This window comes from Gorilla gorilla, chromosome 1 (genome assembly GCF_029281585.2).
Source record: "Gorilla gorilla gorilla isolate KB3781 chromosome 1, NHGRI_mGorGor1-v2.1_pri, whole genome shotgun sequence".
Classification (NCBI taxonomy): Eukaryota; Metazoa; Chordata; class Mammalia; order Primates; family Hominidae; genus Gorilla; species Gorilla gorilla.
Window position 1 is genome coordinate 106041239 of NC_073224.2, and position 26253 is coordinate 106067491.

General features: G+C 41.4%; 1 pseudogene; it reads right to left on the reverse strand.

Moving 5' to 3' along the window:
- Positions 1–11664: 11664 nt before the first annotated feature.
- LOC129533328 (short coiled-coil protein B-like) lies at positions 11665–22789 on the reverse strand (annotated as a pseudogene).
- Between the last annotated feature and the right edge of the window lie 3464 nt (positions 22790–26253).

Sequence of the window (26253 nt, forward strand, 5' to 3'; positions counted from 1 at the left end):
GGGAATGTAAAAGGGTGCAGCTGCAGTGGAAAACAGTGTGTTGGTTCCACAAAAACTTAAACATAGAATTACCATATAATCCAGCAATTCCACTCCTGGGTTTAGATCCAAAATAATTGAATGCAGGGATTCAGATACTCATACACCAATGTTCTTAGCAGCATTATTCACAAAAGCCCAAAGGTAGAAACAACCCAGTGTCCATTAACAGATGAATGGATAGCCTAATGTGGTAATATTCTACACAATGGAATATTATTCAGCCATAAAAAGAAATAAAATTCTGGCTGGGACGGTGGCATGCCTGCATAGTCCCAGCTACTAGGGAGGCTGAGGTGGGAGGATCGCTTGAGCCCAGAAGTTTGAATCCAGCCTGGGCAACATAGTGGAACCCCATCTCAGGTAAGAGAGAAAGAGAGAAGAAAGAAAGAGGCCGGGAACAGTGCCTCAAGCCTGTAATCCCAGCATTTTGGGAGGCTGAGGTGGGTGGATCACTTGAGGCCAGGAGTTCGAGACCAGCCTGGCCAGCGAGGTGAAACCCTGTCTCTACTAAAAACACAAAAATTAGCTGGGCGCAGTGGCTTATGCCTGTAATCCCGGCTACTTGGGAGGCTGAGGCACAAGAATCGCTTGAACCCTGGAGGCAGAGGTTGCAGTTAGCTGCGATCGCGCCACTGCACTCCAGCCTGGGCGACAGAGTGAGACTCCATCTCAAAAAAAAAAAAAAAAATTATTTAGCCATGTGATTCCAAATTAAATATTGCTCAATCATTTTGTTGTTATTCTTCTCTACTTCTCTTTTGGTCCATATTAGCAAATTCTGTCCCTGCCTCTTCAAAATATAATATGAATCTGGCCATTTCTCTCTCCCTCTAGCATGACCACACAGTTTAAGTTCCCTTCGTTTCCCCCTAGTCTTATGTGATAGTCCTCTGACTTCTCTACTTCTGCACTCCACTCCACCCTACAGTCTGTTTTTCCCTGTACAAAACTTTCCCATTACTCTTTCATTTATTTAACAAATATTAAGCCTCTACTATGAGTCAGGCACTGTTCTGGTAATTCAACAGTGACAAAAATTCAAGACCTCATTGGGTTTATATTTTAGTGAACTTAGAATATAATACAGAAGTCTTAAGTGGCCTACAAGCAGCATGATCTGGTCCCAGGCTGTTTTTTTTGTTTGTTTGTTTTTTGAGATGGAGTTTTGCTCTTGTTGTCCGGGCTGGAATGCAATGGCATGATCTCAGCTCACTGCAACGTGTGCCTCCCATGTTCAAGCGATTCTCCTGTCTCAGCCTCCTGAGTAGCTGGGATTACAGGTGCCTGCCACCTTGCCCGGCTAATTTTTGGTATTTTTAGTAGAGACAGGGTTTCACCATGTTGGCCAGGCTGGTCTCCAACTCCTGACCTCAAGTGATCACCTGTCTTGGCCTCCCAAAGTGCTGGGATTACAGGCGTGAGCCACCAGGCCCGGCCTTTTTTTTTTTTTTTTTTTTTAATTAATTTTTTTTTTTTTGAGACAGGGTCTCACTCTGTCACCCGGATTGGAGTGCAGTGGCACAATGACATCTCATTGCAGCATCGACCTCCCGAGCTCAAGCAATCCTCCCACCTCAGCCTCCCGAGTAACTGGGACTACAGGCACATGTCACCATGCCCCACTCATTTTTGTATTTTTTGTAAAGATGAGGTTTTGCCATGTTGCCCAGGCTGGTCTCGAACTCCTAGACTCCAGTAATCCACCTGCTTCAGCCTCCCAAAGTGCTAGGATTAACCAGTGTGAGCCACCGCGCCCGGCCCAGGCCACCTGTCTGACTTCATTTCAGTCTGTGGTGTTACGGACAATGGTTATCTAAACAAAATTAGAATGCCGTTAGAAATAAGGAGTTGTTCAAGAAATGCTCATGCCTGTATAAAAGAGTGCTTATCAACACCTCTTCCCCAGTGAGAGACAACCCAGGGTCTTATTTGGTTACAGTGTTCAACTCTAAGACCAGGATTTCTGGCTGATGATTTCTTTCTGATTTCTTTCTCAAATTTGGATATGGCTCCTTGAGGCCTGGCAAGCAGATGCTTAATATTTGTTAAATAAATGAAAGAGAAATGGGAAAGTTTTGTACAGGGGAGTGATGTGAACTGGGGTACAGGGAAGAATAGACTGTAGGGCGGAGTGTAGCGTGGAAGTAGGGAAGTTAGAGGGCTGTTACGTAAGTCTAGCAGGGAAATGGTGGGAACTTAAACTGTGGTCATGGTAGAGGGAGAGAGAAGTGGCCAGATTCGCTTATACTGGGTAAAACTTAAACTATCTTAGCCAATATATCTTAAAAAAAAAATAGGAACAGAGTAATTACAATGAAAACTCTAATTCTGCAAAGAGGAGAATGGATGAAAAATAGCACAGAGTTATTGTTGATCTGTAGCATAAATTATGTCCTGCTAGGCAGGAATATGGGACTCCTTGCCTGGCAGTAGAATGAGTTCCTTGGTGAGGTAACTGGGAAACTCGAGGCTCGCTCTCTATGGGGATCTTCTTTATGGTCTAGCATGGTTCCTGCTTCTTCCTGCTAGAGGATCTTACTTGTCTCTTATTCTCCACGGCTATGCCAGAGATGGGCACATGGAAATGCCCTTTCTGGGAATGCCCTACTCAACTTTAGCTGTGGTACAAATTGGAAACCTAGAAAATACAATAGATTGCTGGGCCTGGGGTTTTTTTGGCAATACGTTCCCATAAAAGCTCAGTAGCTTTTGGTCTGAGTTGTCACACCCAAAAAATGTTTTTCTAGATAAAATGTTTAAACCTGAGAATTTCAAACTCCTAGGAATCAACCTCAGTGCTGTGCCATCCCCTGACCTCCATTTAATGGTACTTGTCCAAGTAGCTCAAAATAAAAGCCATAAGAGCAGATGTATACCCATAATCTGAGCTTTGCCCTCTTTTCTGGGAAAATGCTTAGCTGGAGGTGCATGACAGAAGCCTGGAACTCTGGTCTTATTTCTTGCTAAATCTTTTGCCTCCTTGCCTCTGCATTAAGTTTAGTTTGGTGCTTTTTATTTATTTTTTTTGAGATGGAGTCTTGCTCTGTTGCCCAGGCTGGAGTGCAGTGGTACAATCTTGGCTCACTGCAGCCTCTGCCTCCTGGGTTCAAGCGATTCCCCTGCCTCAGGGTAGCTGGAATTACAGACTCCCACCACCATACCCGGCTAACTTTTGTATTTTTAGTAGAGATGGGGTTTTGCCATATTGGCGAGGCTGGTCTCAAATTCCTGATCTCAAGTGATCCGCCCACCTCAGCCTCCCAAAGTGCTGAGATTACAGGTGTAAGCCACCTCGCCCGACCAGTTTGGTACTTTTTCTACCCTATAGGGCTCTAAACTATGGGATTTTATATTGCAGGCTATAGGCAGAAAGAACTTCACTTAGCAAAGTGATATATTATTCTCTCTATGCTTTTAGATAGAACACTTTCAGATTAAGTTACTGAGTAACTTTCTTGTATTCTTTCTTGTTTTTTTTTTGTTTTGTTTTGTTTTTTGTTTTTTTTTTGAGACAAAGTCTTGCTCTGTTGCCCAGACTGGAGTGCAGTGGTGTGATCTTGGCACACTGCAACCTCTGCCTCCCGGGTTCAAGCAATTCTCCTGCCTCAGCCTCCTGAGTAGCTGGGATTATAGGCGCCCGCCACCACACCCAGCTAATTTTTGTATTTTTAGTAGAGACGGGGTTTCACCATCTTGTCCAGGCTGGTCTCGAACACCTGACCTCACGTGATCCACACACCTCGACCTCCCAAAGTGCTGGGATTACAGACGTGAGCCACTTTCTGAAGCCTACAAAAGGAGCCAACATAAGCCAACATGCTGAATTTTTCCTATCATTTCTTTCTCTTTTTTTTTTTTTGAGACAGGGCCTCACTCTGTTGCCCAGACTTGAGTGCAGTGGCACAATCATGGCTCACTGCAGCCTCGACCTCCTGCACTCAAGTGATCCTCCCATCTCAGCCTCCCAGGTAGCTGGGACTACAGGTGTGTGTCACCACACCCAGCATGTATTTTGTAGAGAAGGGTTTTGCCATGTTGCTCAGGCTGGTCTCTAAATCCTAGGCTCAAGCAATCCACCTGTCTATCTCCCAAAGTGCTGGGACTACAGGGGAGAGCCACTGCGCCCAGCACTACCATTTCTTCTCATACCACACTCCAGTGGGCCTGTGGTCTTACCCCAAAACAATAGGCAACAGATATTTCATGAATTCATAATTTCCAGTTTGGACTAGAGTCCTCATTGCCCTATCCCCACGCCCTCCATTCAGCCAATTCCACATTTTAGAGTTTGTAACTTCTACCAAATTCTGAGTCAGCCAAAATCGACTACTCTTCTTTGCAACAAAGAACCTCGTGATACAGGTCTTCCAGGCTGTGATTGTGTCACATGCTCATTCCCCAACCAGTCATTGTAGCTGGAGGGATACAAAACTTTGACAGGCTGGCCTTGGGACCTATGCCCACTCTTGAAGCTAGGGGCAAGATTGGTTCTATCTTAAGCCCAGGAGTGTCAGGGTTTCCCCATTTTAAAATCAGGGTGCTGTTACCACGAGAAGGAGGAATGGAAGCTGGTGAAAAAAAAGTATACTTCCAACACCTTTTAGCTTAGCTATTCTCAACTTTCCCATATTACTATAGAGAAGACAGATGTTGTTCACATTTTCGACACATTTCCACGGACACGCTCACAAAATAATATCAGTCGTTGGTAGCTACCCATAATTCTCCCCTTCTCTCTCCCAGAAAGCATACTGGAATGCACATCTATCAACATAATATTATAATAGGGATAATCTGCTGAATTGGCTCTAATTGTTAAACATGTCACTTTCAAACTGTTGGTACTTTTTTATTAGTAACACATTTCTCGTGACTTACTTTGTAATTAATTGTAACACATCAAATGTGTCACACCAATTGTTGTTATTCATTTGTTAGGGGAGGGGTCTTATCATTGGCTTCTAGAGTACTCCCTAATTATGTCTTATTTTGTTCTCTTGGTAAAATTAAGCTCCTTCTTTGAGTACACATTGCTAGGTGACAGGGAGTACTTGTAGGATAATGGGGGATGTCTGCTAGGATCAAATAATGCACCAAGCAGATAAGCTACACAGAATATCAGAAAGAATATATATTTTCAATTCAGAACATTCCTATTTTCCCTAATGACTCAAGAATTCTGTTTTCTTTCTTCAGAAAGTTATTGCATAATATTAACATAAAGTTAATTGAGGGGAAACTCAACATTATGGTAAAATCCTCTTTTCTAGTCCCATATTCTCCTATAGTCCATGAAGGGTATTCCTCACCTCACCTTTGTGCATTTCTTGGACAGTGAGGTCAGTAAGAAGTAAACTATTTTATTATGAAAATAATGTATGTTATTAAATTCCTAGCACACTTGGGTAAATTAACACAGACTAGAACTAGCATTGGAATGAATCATCCTAAAATTCAAAATCCTTTTCTTTAAGACTAAATAAGGGTAGGGCGCAGTGGCTCACGCCTGTAATCCCAGCACTTTGGGAGGCTGAGGCAGGTACATTGCCTGAGGTCAGGAGTTCAAGACCAGCCTGGCCAATATAGCAAAACCCTGTCTCTATTACAAAAAAAAAAAAATACAAAAATTAGCCAGGCGTGATGGCGCACCTGTAATCCCAGCTACTCAGGAGGCTGAGGCAGGAGAATTGCTTGAACGTGGAGGTGGAGGTTGCAGTGAGCCGAGATTGCACCACTGCACTCCAGCCTGGGCGACAGAGCAAGACTGTCTCTCTCTCTCTCTCTCTCACACACACACACACACACACACACACACACACACAGACTAAATAAGACAGAGAAACTTAAAGCAGCTGATTTTCAGGGGGCATGAAGCTAAGAGATGGTGACTTCAAAAGCTGGAGAAGGCACAACTGTAACAAGCAGGGACAAAGCTTCCTTATTTTGCTTTCATTTCTCCTTTTCCACGTTATTCAGGAGATGTTGCCTCGTTTGTGATGAAAGGGAGTCTGCATTCCCGATAAGACTTAGTGTTGTGCAGTATTCTGGATAAGACTTAGTTGTTGTGCAACTGTTGTGCAAAACATTTGCCTTGTTTTTTTGTTTTCAATCGCTACTGAAATAAATTTGCAAAAAGTGTGCCCCATTTCAGGGCAATTTACAGCTTTGCAAAAGTCCAGTTTACAGCTTTGGAATGTCACAGGATGATGTGTAAGTTTATAAAATACCTTAAGTGATACAAGGATAGATTATCTAATGACATGTTCCCCTAATGTATTCAAACACTGTATGTGTTTACAGACTCTTGCATACCAGGAGGAGATTCAAAGAGAAACCTAAGGCTTAAAGCCTCAGAAGCCACTGCCAAGTCATGATGAACCAGAAATGAAGACAAACCATGTAGAATATTATAATTAGGAAAAGTTAATTCAACGAATGTTTATTGATTATTATCTAAATATGTGTTAAGCCACAGTGCAATACAAAGATGAGTAGGACAAGATCCTGTATTTTCAAGTTAGTTAGTGAGATAAAACTATCTTACGTGCTACAAATACAGAATCAGAATTTCGTGGTACAATTTGTATCATGCAAGTGTAGCTAGAGGGAAGAAGAGTTGGGGTAGTTAGAGAAGGCTCTGAGGAGGCAGTACTTGAAGTGGATCTTGCAGAACAAAGAGGCCAAGGAATGGAGAGAGCCATTCTAGAAAGGAGGCAAGAATGATTGGGCAACTGGGGAGGTCCATGGGACCAGCATGGCTACATCAGAGGCTGAGTTTTCAAAATCTGGGGTTTTGTTTGTTTGTTGTTGTTGTTGTTGTTGTTGTTTGAGACTAGTCTTGTTCTGTCGCCCAGGCTGTAGTGCAATGGTGCGATCTCAGCTCACTGCAATCTCCGCCTGCTGGATTCAAGTGATTCTCGTGCCTCAGCCTCCCAAGTAGCTGGGACTACAGATGAGGCACTAATTTTTATATTTTTAGTAGAAACATGGTTTCACCATATTGGCCAGACTGGTCTCAAACTCCTGGCCTCAAGTGATCCACCAGCCTCGGCCTCCCAAAGTGCTGGGATTACAGGCATGAGCCATCAGATTGCCTGAGCTCAGGAGTTCAACACCAGCCTGGGCAACACGGTGAAACCCCATCTCCACTAAACTACAAAAAATTGGCATGGAGGCGTGTGCCTGTAATCCCAGCTACTCGGGAGGCTGAGGCAGAAGAATTGCTTGAACCCGGGAGGCAGAGTTTGCAGTGAGCCGAGATCGCGCCACTGCACTCCAGCCTGGGTAACAGAGCGAGACTCCCTCTTTAAAACAAAAACAAAAACAAATTGAGTAAAATGCTCAGGAAAGGGATCCAGAGCATGGGGAAAGAGCCTTGGAAGGCAGGGGCGCAGGACTTCATGCAGCAGGCAACAGAAAACATTTCTAGAAAACAGCATGATAAAAATGTGTTTTAGGAGCACAGTTTGGCAGTGATGTGCAGGATGAGATTCCACAACAGACTGGATTGAAGGTGCTGAAATAATTTAAATCATCAGAAAATATTTATTTAGTGTCTGCTGACCATCGCATCATATACTGTGGAGGATACGAAGAAGAGTAGGAGCTACAGGGCCCCTGTACTTTATGGGCTAACAGGTAGTTACATAAGGCAAAAATACAAATAATTATCATATTAGGCAGAAAATTAAGAGGATGGTTTTTCTGCACCCAGTCTATGTGTCTGCCACAAGGAGCCTCAAAGCCTCAAAGCTTGGTAGAAGCTCAAAAAGTGACATCAAGTTGGGGATAAAGAAAGGCTTTTTTTTTTTTTTTGAGACGGAGTTTCACTCTTGTTGCCCAGGCTGGAGTGCAATGTGCGATCTCGGCTCACTGCAACCTCCGACTCCCGGGTTCAAGCAATTCTCCCACCTCAGCCTCCCGAGTAGGTGGGACTACAGGCATGCGCCACCACACCCAGTTAATTTTGTATTTTTAGTAGAGACGGGGTTTCGCCGTGTTGGTCAGGCTGGTCTTGAACTCCTGACCTCAGGTGATCCACCTGCCTCGGCCTCCCAAAGTGCTCGGATTACAGGCGTGAGCCACCGCGCCTGGCCGAGAAAGGCTTTTTGTAAGAGCTATTTTCAGAGATGGGCCATGAAGGAGGAGCAGAATTTCAAGAGGCAGAAATGAGAAAAGGAAATTCCAGAAAGAGAGAGGCAACACGATAATTTTGGGAAAGCACTACTTTAAAAACAAGGTTGGTTCACTTCTAGGTCAATGGACAGTTTTGTCCTCTTGAACAAATTAGCCTCTCAGAAGTTTAACTTCTCCTCTGTAAAATGAGGATAATAGTATCTACCTCATAGAGTTGTGAAGATTAAATAATAATGCACAAAGAGTCTAGCACGCTCATTGGCATATAATTGGCATCCAACTAATGTTAGCTAGGACTATTATGATCATTAAGCAAGTCAACAGTGCAGAGGGTGACAAGCATAGATGATCTGGAAATATGAGGAAAACTAGTTGCTTAGAGTATAAGGTTCTTGTGTGAGGATAGCAAAGATGAAACTGCAAAGATAGGGCGATGCTTTTGTACAGCATCTGAAATACTGGAATAAGGACTTAGGTTCAAATTAGTAGGCAATATGGAAGTATTGAAGAGTTTTGACACAGAAAATATTTTTGTTTGTTTTTGTTTTTTTAGAGGGAAGGTCTTAGTCTGTCACCCAGGCTGGAGTGCAGTGGCAACCTCCTGGGCTCAAGGGAGCCTCCTGCCTCAGCTTCTCAAGTAGCTGGGACTACAGGGGTGTACCACTGTATCTGGCTTTTATTTTTTGCAGAGACAGGGTCTCACTATGTTGCCCAGGCTGGTCTTGAGAACTCCTGGCTTCAAGGGATCCTCCCTCCCTTGGCTTCCCAAAATGCTGGGATTAAAGGTGTGAGCCACAGTGCTGAAACAGGAAATAGATCTATAATTATATAATAATATATTTTAAAAATATTATTCCATATCTATATCTGTATTTATCTATATCTCTATCTATCTATCTCTATCTATATCTTTTGACACAGAGTCTCATTCTATCACCCAGGCTGGAGTGCAATGACATGATCACGACTCACTGCAGCTTTGACTTCCTGGGCTCAAACAATCCTCCTACCTCAGCCTCCAGAGTAGCTGGGACCACAGGCGCATGCCACCACACCCAGCTAAATTTTGTATTTTTTGTAGAGATGGGACCTTGCCATGTTACCCAGGCTGGTCATGAACTCCTGGGCTCAAGCAATCCTCCCGCCTCAGCCTCCCAAAGTGCTGGGATTACAGGTGCGAGCCACTGCACCTGGTCAAAACAGGAAATCTTTTGATCAGAACTCTGCTTTTGGAAAAGCGATGAGGGCTTAGACCTGTGTGGTCTAATGCAGTAGCCATTAACTGCAAGAAGCTATTGAGCACTTGAGATGTGACACTGAAAAGTTCAAATTGAGATGTGCTGTAAGTATAAAATACAAAACTGGATTTTTTTTTCTGAAACAGCTTTTTATTAAATGGCAAAGCAGAATTGCAGCACAACTTAAACGTCTGTAAATTAGGTCACAAAAGGGATGCAAAATATTTGCAGTTTGAATATTCTAATTCATACAGGTAAAGTCATTCATCAACTCTTACACCAATACATTCTTATTCCATGATTAAAAGTAGCCCAAATCTAATAACCATAGGCTATATTAGTGGCTCTCTTTTCCTATTATAAGATTTTAGCATTACTTCTGATACTGATTTCTTTACCAAATGGAACCTATAAATTTTTAAAATTTGAGGCCAGGCTGGGAGTGGTGGCTCGTGCCTGTAATCCCAGCACTTTGGGATGCCATGGCGGGCGGATCGCTTGAGTCTAGGAGTTTGAGACCAGCCTCGGCCACATGATGAAACCCCGTCTCTACAGAAAATAAAAAAATTAACCAGGTGTGATGGCACGTGCCTTTAGTCCCAGCTACTTGGGAAGCTGAGGTGGGAGAATTGCTTGAGCCTGGGAGGCAGAGGTTGCAGTGAGCCGAGATTGTGCCACTACACTCCAGCCTGGATGACAGAGGAAGACCCTGTCTCAAAAAATAAATAAAATAAGATAAAACTTGTTAAAGGATAATAACAAAGGATGACTGCAAATCAAGTAGTTGAGTTGACAGAAAATTCTGAGAGAACAAGTAAGATAAAATACTGAGCAAGATTGTCAATAAGCATATATGTGAAACACTCCTCTTTCATTCACAATTCTAATACTACTGCACTGCGAAGGAATTTTGCAAAAGTTGATCTGCTGGGTACAAATAAATCTAGAGATCAAACTCTTTGTAACTGTTCTCTTCTAGATGTGGCTTACATAAGGTTAGTCAAACTTAATCCACTTTCATATATATTTTCCAAAAGACCTACTCTGTGCCAGGGATAACAAAATCTGGAGGGAAAATATTCACAGTTCATCACTACTGTTTACCAAGTACTTTTTCACCCTATTTCTATTTTTCCTCTAAATTTTGTATTTTAAACATACACTTGACCAACTTATCTTTCCAGATAAGATGAAGTGAGTTACTTTGTGCAAAAACAAATTTTTAACAACAAATCTTCCTAAGTTGACAATTCAGCCTCAAAGAAAAATCTTTATTTTTATAGCTTCCCTCTGTTTTAAATGGATTAAAAAGAAACCAGCATTCTTGTCTTAATACTAAATATAAAAAATGACAAGCCCTAGCTGTTTCTGAGATACAGATACTTTCTGTATCTTATTTTGGTTAAGTTTCAACAATTAAAGTGCAGGTTACTCTCTGAGATGATTAACTATTAAAATGACTTTTACAAATGTGAAACCAATTCTTTCCTTCGAGGAAGGTAAAGAGGAAGAGGCAAGTGGAGAAGAGGCATAAGATGACGGACAGGGTACATGAGGCTGCGCATTCAGTGCATGATTCCAGTCACTTTTTCACAACGCGTGGTTATTTTTCTTGTATATCTTAGTAAGCGTCTAATAAAAGACAGTGCTAAATCTACAAATCAAGGAAAATTTGATAAAACATTCATCTTTAAGTTTCATAAATATATGCAATTCTTTCTTTTTTTTTAAATGCAGTCTCGCTCTGTCACCAAGGCTGGAGTGCAACGGAGCGACCTCAGCTCACTGAAGCCTCCACCTCCCAGGTTCAAGCAATTCCCCTGCCTTGGCCTGCCGAATAGCTGGGATTACAGGCATAAGCCACCACGCCTGGCTAATTATTTTGTATTTTTAGTAGGAATGGGGTTTCACCATGTTGCCAGGCTGGTCTCGAACTCCTGACCTCAGGCAATCCGCATGCCTCCGCCTCCCAAAGTGCTGGGATTACAGGCATGTGCCACTGCACCTGGCCAATATGTGCAACTGTAATGATAAAGTTTCTACAATTCATTTGCATGTTTTCATAGACTAATATAATATACAAACTTAGGGAAGTCTCCTGTTAATGCTGTTAATTTTGCCTCACCTGACATTTTCTTCATAAATATTCAATGAAGCCACAAAGATGCTGTAACTTTTTGGAATCTGTCCAAGTTTAAAAGAAAAAATTATCAGCAGCAATTCTGTAAAACAGAAGTGTGTCAATTCCTTATTTTCTTTTGCTTTCGGTGTCAGTTGTTTGAAAAACACCAGAAGCTGACATGAGATTTTCTATATGTTGCCCAACAACTTGGTTTTCTGATTTTAGCTTCAGATTTTCTTCCTTATCTGCGTTTGCTCTTGCAGAGAGATCTTCAAGTATGAGTTGGAATTTCCACACTTGATTAATAAGTCGTGTTGTTTTCCTCTATCTCCACCTGATTTTCAGCATCAACTGCATCCATGTCAGCACTCATCATCTTGGGTAACAAACTTTTGAGCCTTGGACACAAAATGCATGATGAATGTTCTTCCAGTTTGAGGGGGCAGGAGTGGGAGGGTTTGGGCGGATGCCTCAGACCCGGACACTTGGACCAACTGACAACGGTGCTCTCCAAAACTGAATTTTGAAGATGATACCAAAAATATCTCATTAATAATTTATTGATTATAAATAGAAAGGATAATGTTATGGATATTATCATTGAGTTAAATAAAATGTGTTTTTCTTTTTTCTTCTTTTTTTTTTTTTCCTTTTGAGACAGAGTCTTGCTCTATCCCCCAGGCTGGAGTGCAGTGGTGCAATCTTGGCTTACTGCAACCTCCGCCTCCTAGATTCAAGCGATTCTCCTGCCTCAGCCTCCCAAGTAGCTGGGACAACAGGTGCGCACCACCGTGCCCAGCTAATTTATATATATATTTAGTAGAGACGGGGTTTCACCATATTGGCCAGGCTGGTCTCGAACTCCTGACCTTGTGATCCGTGATCTGCCTGCCTTGGCCTCCCAAAGTGCTGGGATTACAGGTGTGAGCCACTGCGCCTGGCCTAAAATGTGGCTTAAAATTAATGTTATCTCGCTTTTTTGTTCTGTTTTCCTTTTTTTTTTTTCAGATGGAGTCTTGCTCTGTTGCCCAGGCTGGAGTGCAGTGGCATGATCTCGGCTCACTGCAACCTCTGCCTCCTGGGTTCAAATGATTCTCATGCCTCACCTCCTGCGTAGCTGGGATTACAGGTGCCCACCACCATGCCCGGCTAATTTTTGTATTTTTAGTAAATGCAGGGTTTCACCATTTTGGCCAGGCTGGTGGTCTCAAACTCCTGACCTCAGGTGATCCACCCGCCTCAGCCTCTCAAAGTGCTGGTATTACAGGCGTGAGCCACTGTGCCTGGCCCGTGTTTTACTTTTTAAATATGGCCACTAGAGAACTTAGATTTACTGTGTGCCTTACACTGCATTTCTGTTGGACGGCGCTGTTTCAGAGGTTGTGGAGGATGGTAAAATCATGAATCAGGGACTCAGGGACTTGCCCTTCCAGCATGGTGAACTACATAACATAATTCAGACCAGCCTTCCCACTGACGGCAAATAGAAAAGCTGGAAAATACATCAAAAGTATCTACTTGAAGCCCTCAGAGACTTAACAAAGTAGCAAGGACTTACTGGGACAGATTGAAACCTTACATGGCATTGCGGTTTGAAGTGTAATGATGGAATATTTAAGTAACCAGGGAAAGGCTAGCATCTTCCCAGCCTCAGTAGAAAATTCCATCTGCATCTTTATTTTATTTTATTGTTTTCATACCTGCTTCTGGATACCATGTGTCTTTCTATTGAATACCTTCTTACTCTAGCTATCATAAAAGTATAAAAATTAATTTGTAAGACCCCCATCACTCAAAGCAATAATAATTTATCACTTGCATTCAATAAAAAAAAATTCTGAGTATCTACTCTATAGAATTGCATGATTGCCTGCCATACCAACACCCTCAGGAATTACTTTCCCTTTCCTCTCTATTGAATTAAAGGTTGATATGAAAGAAGCCAATTATATTTTAGTGAAAGGCAACATAACATAGTGGTTAAGAGCATCAGCTCTGGTGCCAGGCAGCCTGGATCCTGATTCTGCCTCTTCCATTTACTAGCAAGGTGATCTTGGGCTAGGGTCAGGGCTTTTGTAAAATAGAGAAAAGAATAATACCTACCTCGCAGGATTTTTGTGGTGATGAAATGAGTCAATATATGTAAAGTGCTTAGAGCAGTGCCTGGCCAGAGTCAGAATGTCGGCTACATGAGAGTTGGCTACCACTGTTGAATCAGTGGGAATGAAATTCAGGCTCATTCAATAGAAGCCCAGTGTCAGGAGCTGCTGGAACAAGTCTAATTGAGGTCAAGTCTATTATGTTTACAGCAGTATTTCTAGTACTGTTTTCCATTGTGTACACATAATTTTTCAGCTACATTATGGACTAAATCATATGAATTTTTATTGACATGTTTAAGAAACAAATAACCACTTTATAATACTTCTTAAGGAGAGTATATTTTTGTGTTTTTTTTTTTGTTTTTGAGGCAGAATCTCTGTCGCCCAGGCCGGAGTGCAGTGGTGCCATCTCGGCTCACTGCAACCTCTGCCTCCCAGGTTCAAGTGATTCTCTTGCCTCAGCCTCCCGAGTAGCTGGGATTACAGGCATGCACCACCACACCCAGCTGATTTTTGTATTTTTAGTTTCACCATGTTGGCCAGACTGGTCTTGAACTGCTGACCTCAGGTGATCCACCCACCTCAGCCTCCCAAAGTGCTGGGATTACAGGCGTGAGGCACTGCTCCCGGCCTCTATTTTTGGTTTTAAACAGCCTCTTTACATGTCTTTTAGAAGACAACACTTTTGCAAGTTGGAAACTGCTTGTATGTATAGGACTTAAAATACACTGGTTAAAGAAGGCTATTACTGGCCTGCACTTGCACTTTACACATAAAATGAAGCAACTGTTATTCATCTTTAGCCTTAGCACCACCTTAGGTATCTTCACTTCCTCTGCCTCTTCTGTTATTGCTGCCATTGGTAACAGGTGCCTCTACCAAAGGGCTGGGCTGACTTACCAGGTAGATGTAAGAAGGAGAAATGACTTAAAGGAAAGTTGTTCTGTGCTCACCTTTCCTGTTTTTAATGTTTCTGGCACTATGCCCACACTTCCACCACTTCCTTCCACAATGATCTTGCTTAAGCCTCCCTAAGTTCCAGTTTCCTCATCTATAGAAGAGGGACACCGCTGCTACCAACACCATCTCATTGGTACAGTTACAATTGATGTTTTCAATGTCCCCGACAATACAGTTAAATAGAAGCTTCAGAATCCTGCCTCATCATCGTACGTTCAAAAGCTTTCATTCTCATTGGTTCTGCAGATTCCTAGGGAAAATTAGTGAACCATGAAAAGACTCCCATTTCTAGCAAAGGCATTTCTAATATCTTGAATAAAGGCGCTACATAGTTCTCTTAAAAGTAGAGCAACTAATTTGATATTAGTTGTCCTTGAGATTAAGCCATGTTTAGGCATCCATCTTCTATAACTCCCAACTAGATTTTCTCAACCTAAGATGGGATTTGTGCATTTTTTTCTTTCATATCTTCTTAAATACTTCAAATATGTTAGCTGACTGACTAGCCAAGATGCCAAGTTGGGTAGCTTACACCTCTGGTTGCCAAACTTTGGTCACCAGATTCCTGCAAATCCTTCATTCTTTCATCGAATATTTACTGAGTGCTAGATACTGTTCTAGGTGCTTGAGATACATCTGAACAAACAAAAATCCCTGTTTTGTGGGATATTTGTCCTTGACAATATTTTCATTAGTCTTCAGTTAAATGATTAAAATATAGACAATGGAGTGAGACTTTTTTGTTCTGTTTTGTTGGTTTGAGACAGGGTCTCTCTCTCGCTGTCACCCAGGCTGGAGTGCAGTGGTGCCATCATGGTTCACTGCAGCCTTGACCTCCAGCACTCAGGTGATTCTCCCACCTCAGCCTCCCGAGTAGCTGGGATTACAGGCACACACTACCATGCCCAGCTAATTTTTTGTATTTTTAGTAGAGACGAGGTTTCGCCATCTTGCCAAGGCTGGTCTTGAACTCCTGGCCTGAAGTGATCTGCCTGCCTCGACCTCCCAAAGTGCTGGGATTACAGGTATGAGCCACCACACCCAGCTGGAGTGAGTTTTTAACAAAACTAAATATAATCAACTTCTAAATTCTGAGATTATTTCCTTTTTATCCTTTTTTGGTGTTAAAATGCTCCTTCAATTTTGAAATGATGATGAGTGAAGATAATACATTTTAAATACCCTTATTTGATAAACTAAAAAAAAAACCTTAAGTTGGCCCTCTAATATTTTCTTCAAGTTTTACCATTCTGTAAAATCTGAAACTGAGAAACTATAGTAATTCAAGCCAGTATTGCGACTTCTTACAATGCCAAGTCTTGAACAAAATAAGAAAGTTCAAAGAAAAGGAACTTAAGCAGATGCCGTGCCTTCTGAGTCCAGCCCAGTTGCATGCTGGTAAGTGTTTAACAACTGGCTCTCCAGATTAAAACAATAAATAGGCTGGGCGCAGTGGCTCAGATCTGTAAACCTAGCATTTTGGGAGGCCGAGGCAGGCAGATCACTTGAACTCAGGAAGGTGGAGACCAGCCGGGCAAATGTGGTGAAACCCCATCTCTACAAAAAAATACAAAAATTAGCCGGGCGTGGGCCGGGCGCACTGGCTCACGCTTGTAATCCCAGCACTTTGGTAGGCTGAGGTGGCGGATTACCTGAGTTCAGGAGTTTGAGACCAGCCTGGCCATTATGGTGAAACCCTGTCTCTACTAAAAATACAAAAAATCAGCCAGGTGTGGTGTCGCATGCCTGTAATCCCAGCTACTCAGGAGGCTGAGGCAGGAGAATTGATTGAACCCTGGGGATGGAGGTTGCAGTGAGCCGAGATCGCGCCACTGCACTCCAGCCTGGGTGACAGAGTAAGACTCTGTCTCAAAAAAAAAAAAAAAAAAAAAAAAAAAAATTAGCCAGGCATGGTGGTGGGTAGCTGAAGCAGGAGAATCACTTGAACTTGGAAGGTAGAGGCTGCAGTGAGCTAAGATCACACCAGTGCACTTCAGCCTGGGTGATAGACTAAGACTCTGTCTCAAAAAAATAAATAAAATAAAATAAAATAAAATAAAATAAAATAAAATAAAAATAAATAATAAAATAAAATAAAATAAATAATAAAATAAAATAAAATAAAATAAGGGAGACCTGATTTGTAGAGTTTGCTTATTTTAAGCTACCAATGCAATGCTACTAAAGATGGAGTGAGGATGAAGTGGGTATAAGTAGCTTTCGTGAACGAGTGTCAATACAAGCCAGCTCTGAGACACTGCTGCTCCAGCCTGGTATGAAATACAATATCTAGCCCAGGCATCAAGGATGTTGAAAATGGTGTGGACTTCGAGTTTCAGTTCCACCACTTATTTCCACAATGGTTTTAGACAAGGCTTTCTAAGTCCCAGTTTCCTAATCTATAGAATAGGGATACTATTGCTACCACTACCACCTCATATGTTGTTGGGAGGATCAAATAAAATAATGGGCAGGAAAGATCTTCAGTGCCCTGTACAATGCCTGGCACAGAAGATGCATAATATCTGTATTTAATTCATTAAAACATGTCGATTTGGGTATTTCCTCTTTCCATATTTGCTAGAAACTTCCTATTTTGAAAAGGAATAACAGAGTTTGAGAGTTCAAAGATAAAATGCACAACAATACCATTTATTGAAAGCACAATTTTGCTGCAAGTGCTTTTCTAAAAAGAGTACTGCCAGAGTAGCTCAACAGTCTTTAGTCCAAAAGATGGCCAAGCGCGGTGGCTCACGCCTGTAATCCCAGCACTTTGGGAGGCCAAGGGGAGTGGATTAACTGAGTTCAGGAGTTCGAGACCAGCCTGATGAACATGGAGAACTCCCCCCCATCTCTACTTAAAATACAAAATTAACTGGGTGTGGTGATGAACGCCTGTAGTCTCAGCTACTTGGGAGGCTAAGGCAGAAGAATCACTTGAACCCAGGAGATGTAGGTTGCAGTGAGCCAAGATTGCACCACTGCACTCCAGCCTGGGCGACAGAGCCAGACTCCATCTCAAACAAAAAAAAAGGGCGGGAAATACAGAACATCAAAACATCTCTGATGTTCTTCCCTTTGCTTCTTGAGGTGGCAGCTTAGACCACTGATTTTTAGCCATTCTTCTTTTCTTTTTCTTTTTCTTTTTTTGAGACGGAGTCTCACTGTCTCCCAGGCTGGAGTGCAGTGGTGCGATCCCGGCTGACCGCAAGCTCCGCCTCCCAGGCTCACGCCATTCTCCTGCCTCAGCCTCCCGAGTAGCTGGGACTACAGGCACCCGCTACCACGCCCGGCTAATTTTTTTGTATTTTTAGTAGAGACGGGCTTTCACCATGTTAGCCAGGATGGTCTTAATCTCCTGACCTCGTGATCCGCTCACCTCAGCCTCCCAAAGTGCTAGGATTACAGGCGTGAGCCACCGCGCCGGCCTCTTCTTTTCTAATATATGCATTAAAAAGTTATAAATTTCTTTCTAAGCACTGGTTTAGCTGGATCTCACACATTTTTATATGTCATTTAAAAAAATTATTGCTCAGTTCAAAATATTTTCTAATTGCCATTATGATTTCTTCTTCTTAATAACCATGGTTATTAAGAAGTATATCACTTAAATGGGAGGTTTTCTAATTACATTTTGTTATTGGGCCTAGCTTAATCTCACTGTGGTCAGAGAACATACTCTAAATGACTTGAATATTTTATGGCCCAGCACATACAGAGTCAATTTTGTTAAATATTCTATGTGCCCTTCAAAATAAATATTCTGAGGCCAGTGCAGTGGCTTGGGGCTGGGGTCCCAGCTGCACGGGAGGCTGAGCTGGGAGGATCACTTGGGCCCAGCAGTTCAAAGCTGCAGTGAGCCATGATCCTGCCTCTGCTCTCCAGCCTGGGTGAAAAAAAAAGAAAAAAAAAAAAAAGGATTCTGTTGTTGAGGACAGGCTCTAGATATCTTAATTAGAACAAGTTCATTAATCGCGTTATTCGAATCTTCTATATCGTTATTAATTTATTCCATTTGCTTATTCTACAAGCTATTGAAAGAGCTATCTCAAAGCCTCCCATTATGATTGCAGATTTTGTCTATTTTTCCTTTTAGCTCTGGCAATCTTTGCTTTATGGGACTCTGAGGCCATGTTTTGAGGAGCATACAGATTTAAGATTATAATCTCTTCCTGGCGGGTCCCTTTATCATTTATTTCTTTATCATTATGAAAGTTCCCTCTTTAGCCTCATAATGCTTCTTGCTTTAAAGTCTACTCTGACTGATATTTGAATAATTATACCCACATTTTGCTGTTGCTTGCGTTTGTGTGATCTAGCTTTTAGTTTCCTATTATTGTCAACCTTTCTGTGTTTTTGTATTAAAGATGTTTTTCTTGGCCAGGCATGGTGGCTCATGCCTGTAATCCCAGCACTTTAGGAGGCTGAGGTGGGCGGATCACCTGAGGTCAGGAGTTTGAGACCAGCCTGGTCAACATGGCGAAACCCCATCTCTACTAAAAATACAAAAACTAGCCAGGCATGGTGGCATGCCTGTAATCCCAGCTACTCAGGAAGCTGAGAATCACTTGAACCCAGGAGGAAGAGTTTGCTGTGAGCCGAGATCATGCCACTGCACTCCAGCCTAGGCGACAGAGCAAGGCTCTGTCTCCAAAAAATAAATAAATAAATCAAAATAAAAAATGCCAGGAGCGCGGCTGGGCGCGGTGGCTCACGCCTGTAATCCCAGCACTTTGGGAGGCCAAGGCGGGCAGATCACGAGGTCAGGAGATCAAGACCATCCTGGCTAACATGGTGAAACCCTGTCTCTACTAAAAATACAAAAAATTAGCCAGGCGTGTGGCAGGCGCCTGTAGTCCCAGCTACTTGGGAGGCTGAGGCAGGAGAATGGCATGAACCCAGGAGGCAGAGCTTGCAGTGATCTGAGATCGCGCCACTGCACTCCAGCCTGGGTGACAGAGCGAGACTCTGTCTCAAAAAAAAAAAAAAAAAATGCCAGGAGCATTAGTATTTCAAATGAATATCCTAAATGGTAGCACTTGCTCATAACCATCTATCTTAATCCTGAGTACTTTATTACAAACTTGTTCTGCAAAAGGAACGGACTCAGGAATAATTAGTTGGAACTGTAAAATCTTACCATCTCATGGAGCGATATTATAATTACATTCTATTGCTGGTGTCTTCCACTGTTTAGTTGCCACTAAGTCAGCATTTCCGTACTTATGCATAGGGAAAGTGAGCCATGGGCATGTTAAATCACTTGCTCCAGGCCTTATAACCAATAGATGGCAGAACCAAGACATACGCAAAAGCTTTTAAGCTTTTTACTCAGCCCACATCCTGACAACAGAAAATACAATAGCAGTTAATATGTCACTTGTTCTTTTTCTCACAAAAGGTAATTCATCTCTATTCTCCCTGCCTTCCATAAGTAAAATTTTGGTTTCTTCTACAACCTACATATTAACCAGGGGTCATGTATATCAGACAAATAAACACAGTCTCTGCTTACTTACTGAGTCCAAAGGCAGGCTGGGAAGAAGTGGGTATGTCCCTGAGAGCCCTGTTTCATTTTGGGACCAACTCAACTTAGTTTCTTGGTAAATCTGGAATTAATTTATGGATTTAGAAATAAACAAAGGAAGACATTTAGATGGCCGCTGCCGTCCTAATCCGGTTTAGAGTACCACTAGAAAACACAACCCCAAAATTTTTTCCCACTTGGTAGAGGATTACCGGAAACAGGTAGAGACATAATTTCATACACAATTCCATGTAGGCAATACCCAGGAATGGAGGCAGAAGGTGTGCTGTTGCCTAATCACCACGTTTATGCTCTGTACTGAGTGTAGATTTATAGACCTCGTCAGACAGAGAAACAATGACTGGAAAAATACATGGTCCCTTGTAAAAGCAGTTGTCTACCATTTTAATCTTGATGGAAAGAAATTTGTTCCTATGCTAATTTCTCATTAAGGAAATTGAACTGTCTATTTCTATGGATAGAAATACATATAAAGGTATCAAGGCTAAAAGCAAAAAACATCAGGTATGAGATCAGATGTGTAAAGAAGGATAGAGAAGGCAATCTGAAATTATTGAGAGCTTCACAATAGCTTTCTTCTTGAGTTTCCTGTGTTCGCAGCCTGAGAAAAGCACCTTCCCCATTCTAGCTTCTGACACTCCACCCTTGTTTTTCCAAACTCAACACGGCTGTGGATGTCAATACTGGGTTCATCTATCCGGGTACTACAGTTTATTCAAAATGTGCAGGAAGCAGCCGGGCGCGGTGGCTTGCGCCTGTAATCTCAGCACTTTGGGAGGCCAAGGCGGGCGGATCACCTGAGGTCAGGGGTTTGAAACCAGCCTGGCCAACGTGGCGAAACCCTGTCTCTACTAAAAATACAAAATTAGCCTGGCGTGGTGGCACATGCCTGTAATCCCAGCTACTTGGGAGGCTGAGGCAGGAGAATCGCTTGAACCCGGGAGGCGGAGGTTGCAGTGAGCCAAGATCATGCCATTGCACTCCATACTGGACAACAAGAGTGAAACTCCATCTCAAAAAAAAAAAAAAAAGTGCAGGAAACTCAAAGAACCTATGAAAGCCCAGAAAGTCGGTGAGGTTTGTTTATTGTGTAACCACAAACATCACCAAAACCACACAGAGAGGACTGCTCAACCTATGATGCCACTGAGCAGACACAATATTTGACATAAACACTACAGTTTGAACAGGTGACACTGGGGACCAGATGTTAGAATATCTGCTGCTGCTCCTGCTCCTGCTGGTGCTGCTGCTGCTGGGAGACATCTCTACTGCCATTCTTACCAAAAGGAGGATTTTACATACTTCTGGTTCCTCACTTACCCACTTGCAAAATGATGTTCTATACAGGTGTGCCTGACTGGCAAAGGCTAGGTCTCATGTCTGTGCCTTAACTGCACTGGAGCCTTGAAGATGGAGCTTTGGCTTCAACTTGGAGAAGCAAAATTTATAACGTGGGAAATTCTCCAAACATGGGAATATTGTTCAAAAGATGCTAGGTGGCCATAAAAATAAATGAATACTGTATATACTACTGTGGAGTTATCAGGATTTAATTGCTAAAGTATAGTTTCTAAAAAGCTGAGAGCAAATATACAACAAACGCATCGAAGTTTAACTCATTAATTAATAAGGGATCAGTAAGATTAAAGTCAGTTCAAATAAGAATTTGAGGCCGGGCATGGTGGCTCATGTCTGTAATCCCAGAACTCTGGGAAGCCGAGGTGGGTGGATCACCTGAGGTCAGGAGTTCGAGACCGGCCTGGCCAACATGGTGAAACCCTGTATCTACTAAAAATGCAAAAATTAGCTGGGTGTGATGGTGTGCATTTGTAATCTCAGCTACTGGGGAGGCTGAGGCAGGAGAATCGCTTAAATCCGGGAGGCGGAGGTTAGAGTGAGCTGAGATCGCACCACTGCACTCCAGCATGGGCGATGAAGTAAGGCTGTGTCTCAAAAAAAAAAAAAAAAAAAGAATTCGACTGACAGAGATCTACATTCTCTATTTCTCTATTCAGTGAAATCTACAATACAAAATTTATTTGCATTGCCATGTATAGGGATCATTTGCATGGTTATCAGTTTTTTACAACTTAACTCTAAAAAGAATCAAACAATTCCTGTAAAGGTCCACTAAATAATACCCAGCACATCACTGAAAGGACACCTGCTAATCTCTTTCGCCTGAATAATTTTTCTTAATAAAATGTTAAGTGATTGACTAAAATTTAAAAAATGCTAAGTGAAAAAACAAGAGAAAAATATGTGTAATATGTTAGTGTTCACTTAAGATGAAAGAATATTAATATATAGGCATATTTGCATATTTTTAAAAATAGGAAGATAAACCATAAATTGTTTAAATGATTACCAATTAAGGAAAAAAGGAAATCGTGTAAAACAGACAAAAGTAGAGGCTAGAGTTCTTTGAATATACCTCATTGTGTTGATTTCACTTTGGATCCACATAAATGTTTTACATAATTATAAAATGAAATTACATAAGTGTAAAAAGCAAGGCCTAAAAGGAAGAAGTGAAATGAAACAAATAAACCTGTGTATGAAGGTGGAGCATAACTATACAGGGAACTATTCCAGGTGACTTCAAAACACAGTAATTGACTTACATCGTTAGCGACATTTGGCTTAATGGAGAAAAACCTGTCCCCCGCCACTTTAAAATTTGTTTTCATTAATAATCTTATTGGCGTAGGCTTGTTGTTGTTATTCTGCAATTTTACAGGATAAATTAAACAAGTACTTGAGTTGATATTTTAGAGAACCCAGATTTTTTAAGCATGTTTGAAAAGAAGTGCAGATATAAGATTGATGGGGTGAGTAAACCCTATAGTCTTGAATTTGAATTTGAAGTATCAGTGTCAGCTTGTGATCTATTTAATTTTTTTAAAAAAGATATTTCTTAGCTCTAGCTACTGAAAAGGCTTAGCAACAATGGTCAATCTGCTATCCCAAACACTGCTAGTTCCTAGATTATGGTATTTAAACATTGTTTCCACTAAAAGGAACCAGAGCTCCTTGGAGAAATGGCTGATTCCAGGTCTGGGGCAGGAATTGTTCAAGACAAACCTGCAATAGCCTGTCATATTAGAAAGAAAGGAAGCTTTTAAAGAGTACTAATATTATGCCAAATATACAAACTCTGTCTGCACTAAAGAGCCAGTTTGAATAAATTCCTACAGACCAAAAATGAGACAATATGAGTATCAATAAGGATAAAACTGGAATGGACTGAAACACATCAAATATGTTTAAATCCATGAATTCATAATGATATAAACATAACTCAATGGTTTCACAATATATGGAGCTTATTTAAATCTCAATTCAAACAAACTATTAAAAAATGTATAAGACAGTCCAGAAAATGTGAACATTGATAGGATGTCTGATGACATTAAGAAATTATTGTCTTAATTTCTTATGACAATAAAGTGGCTCACACCTGTAATCCCAGTACTTAGGGAGGCTGAGGTGGGCAGATTACCTAAGGTCAGGAGTTCGAGACAAGCCTGGCCAATGTGGTGAAACCCCATCTCTACTAAAAATACAAAAATTAGCTGGGTGTGATGGCACATGCCTGTAATCCCAGCCACTTGGGAGGCTGAGGCAGGAGAATCGCTTGAACTCGGCAGGCAGAGATTGCAGTGAGCTGGGATCACACCACTGCACTCCAGCCTGGGCAAGTGAGTGAGACTCTGTCTCAAAAAAAGAAAAAAAAGAAAATTATTGTTCATTTATTTTAGATGTGATGATGGTATTGTGGTATTATATTTGTTTAATAGTCTCTGTCTTTTAAAGACACACACAGGGACATTTACATATGAAATGACAGAATGTCTAGAATTTATTTAATATAATTCAGGTAGTGAGAGTGGGAATATAAATAAAATAAGATTGGCCATGTACTGATCATTGTTGAAACAAGACAATGGTTTCATGGTAGCTCATTTTACTACTATCTTTACTTTTACACGTGTTTTAAATTTTCCATAAGCAGTGTCTTTTTAAAAAAAACTGTATGGCTACAAACACAAACATGTCTACTACAGCTGAGATGAATCAACATTATAATGACGTTACTTCTCCCTAAATTTATGCATATATTCAAATAAAAACTCTAATAGCCAGATGTGGGGGCTCATGCCTGTAATCCCAGCACTTCAGGAGGCCAAGGTGGGCAGATTGCTTGAGCCCAGGAGTTTGAGGCCAGCCTGGGCAACATGGTGAAACACCTTATCTACAAAAAAACAAAAAACAAAATCAGCCAGGCATGGTGGTGTGCACCTGTAGTCCCAGCCACTCCAGAGGCTGAGGTGGGAGGATCACTTGAGCCCAGGAGGTCAAGGCTGCAGTGAGCCATGATTGCATCACTGCACTCCAGCCTGGGTGACAGAATGAAACCCTGTCTCCAAAAGAGAAAAGCAAAAAACTCTAACAGAGTTTTTCAGGGAACTTGATAAACTGATTCAAAAAATTCATATAAAGAAGAGTTAACAAGTACAAAATACAAAGACAATGTTTAAAAAGAAGAACAAAGATAGGGTGGCCTAGATGACTTGCCTTACCACACGTGGAGACATATTACAAAGCTGTTTTAATGAAAACTGTGTGATACTGAAGTAGCAAAAGATAAAAAGAACAGCTTCATGAGCTCAGAAACTGACCTATCTATGTATGAGAATTTGGTGTACAATAGAGGTAGAATCAAAATTGGAAAACAAAGAAAATAAGCTCCCTACATCATACCATACACAAAACTAAATTCCAGGTGAATTAAACACCTAAAAGCAGTAGCCATAGAAAAGATAAATAAAACACTCTCTGAAAGTATAAAAATAAGATGAGTGTATCTTTATTACATTTGGATGAGGAAAACTTTCTTATACAAAAACAGTATAGATTGATTATACGGAAAAGCTGAATAAAATGTTCTACCTCAACATAAAAAAATTTCATATAGAAAAACTCACTATAAACAAGGTTAAAGGACAAGTGGAATTTCATAGGCTTGTGCAAAGGAAGAAAAAATAAAAGACAAGTGGAGGACTAAGGGAAGATGTTTTTAAGGGTATATAACTGTCAAAGATTAGAAGCCAGAATATATTTTTAAAACACGTACACCTTGGCCGGGCACAGTGGCTCACACCTGTAATCCCAGCACTTTGGGAGGCTGAGGTGGGTGGATCACGAGGTCAAGAGTTCAAGACCAGCCTGGCCAAGATGGTGAAACCCTGTCTCTACTAAAAATACAAAAATTAGGTGGACATGCTGGCAGGTGCCTGTAATCCCAGCTACTTGGGAGTCTGAGGCAGAGAATCGCTTGAACCTGGGAGGTGGATGTTGCAGTGAGCCAAGATCGCAGCAATGCACTCCAGCATGGGAGACAAAGCACGACTCCGTCTCGGAAAACACACAACACACACACACACACACACCTCCCACAAATCACTAAGAAAATGCAACAATACAATAGAAAAATGAGCAAAAAAGATGAATAGGAAATTCACAGAAAATTCAAACGGTCAATAAATGTGTGAAAAGATCCTCAACCTCATTAGTAATTAGGAAAATGCAAATTTAAAAGATGATAGTTCGTCTTGCTACCACCCCACCCAGGTAACCATTCTCAATTGGATATATTTGAGTGTATCCTTTTTTCCATGAGTATACTAACACATACACACACACACACACACACACACACGCATATTACTAAACTATACATATAGTATATATTAATAAAGACATTTTGAGTTTGATGAACGAAGGAATGGCTGAGTGAGAACCAGACAATATCAGATCATGAATGAGTTGTGTTAAAAGCAGTAAGACAGGTTTTCCTAGGAAATCATACAAGGAGCTGGGATTTGGGGAGCTTTATCTAAATCTCTTTATAACTAAATGTTTTCCGTGTAAAAGTTGGTGTTTTTAAAATTTAATTTAATTTTTTTTTTTGAGATAGGGTCTTGATATGTCATCCAGGCTGAAACACAGTGGCATAATCATGGCTCACTGCAGCCTTGTCCTCCTAGACTCAAGCAATTCTCCCACCTCACCCTCCCCCTCAGCTGGGACTACAAGCAT